This window comes from Mirounga leonina, unplaced genomic scaffold (genome assembly GCF_011800145.1).
Source record: "Mirounga leonina isolate KUSES-001 unplaced genomic scaffold, KU_Mleo_1.0 Mir_93, whole genome shotgun sequence".
NCBI lineage: Eukaryota > Metazoa > Chordata > Mammalia > Carnivora > Phocidae > Mirounga > Mirounga leonina.
In genome coordinates this window covers 736,700-738,043 of record NW_023270854.1, presented here as the reverse complement: position 1 = coordinate 738,043, position 1,344 = coordinate 736,700, and positions in this window count along the sequence as shown.

Below are 1,344 nucleotides of genomic sequence, written 5' to 3'. Positions count from 1 at the left end.
GGTCCCCCAGTCTCAGCATCCCCGCGGGGTCCTCCGGGCCTCGGGCATCCCGAAGGGGTCCCCCAGTCTCAGCATCCCCGCGGGGTCCCCCGGGCCCCGGGCATCCTGATGGGGTCTCCCCAACTTCGGCATCCTCGTGGGGTCTCCCCGGATCTCAGCGTCCTCGCGAGGTTCCCTCCCACCCCAGCTATGGCATCCACCCGGGGTCACCCTCTCCCTGGGTCTGGGGCACCAAGGCACCTGCCAGGCCCAGTTCACCGCGTGGGAGCAGATCTACAGGTAGGGACAGCTAGAAAGTGTCCTTACAGCCACCCAGACACCCGTGAGTGCGCGGCGGCCCCGTCCCCCCCCCCGCCCCCGCCGCCTGGCCGAAGACGTGGGTGGAAAGAAGGATTTCAGTTCTGACCCCAGCGTGCTGGATAACTCCATAGACGGTGGTGGTGACGTGGGCACCGCTTCCGCTGGGCACCGTCCTAGTCCTGTTACTAATATGGCACCGATTAACCAGCGAAACTCAGCGGACGGGTCAAACGTTGCACGGCCCCCCCCTGCCCCCAGGCCCCGGGGGCATCTGGGGCACCCACAGGCGTCCCGCAGGCCTCCTGGGTCCCCGCGGCAGACACAGCTTTGCTTTGGGGTTATTTGAAACGACATGAGGGTGTCGCGCAGCAGATTTATGATTTTCAGACACCAGACAGTTTAGCCGCCCTAACGCTCAACCCCTTGCGTCCAAGGCCAACACGACAATACGGTCCGGCTTGGCCCGGGAACTGCGCCGAGGAGAGGCAGGAGGTTTTGGGAAGTGTGAAGCGAACCGGCGGCGTTGCGGAGCCTTTCCCCGGAACCAGCTCTCAGCCTCAGACCCCTCCCCCGTCGGTGGGAAGCCCCGGAGTGGCGCCCGCAAGTGCCCCAGGCCCTCCCGGGGCGGCCGGGCTAGCGGCTGGCAGCCCGGGGCGCTGCGCTCTCGGTTCTCCCCGCCCCCCCCCCCCCCCGCGAGCTCACGCAACAGGCAATCTGGGTCGCTCAGATATTTACAGAGTAAAAGTGACAATAAGTCCACGTCCCGGGACTGCATGCAATCTGTTAGCAATTTAGCGGGATGGGAATTTCCTTTCTCGGGCCTGCCAGGGGAAGCGCTTTTCCAAATTTCCACCGCGGGGGAAGCCTGCGATTTTGCATAATGACTTCAGCATGCAGGGCTCTCTAGGCCCCCCCGGTCTCCTGCTCCTTCCGCCCCCTCATTAAAGCAGAGTGCGACTCCCTTAGGACACGGCCGGACCCCGGCGTCCGGGCCGGTTCGATCTCCGGCCGCGCCCGAGTCGCCCCCCGCGCGCCCCGCCCCCC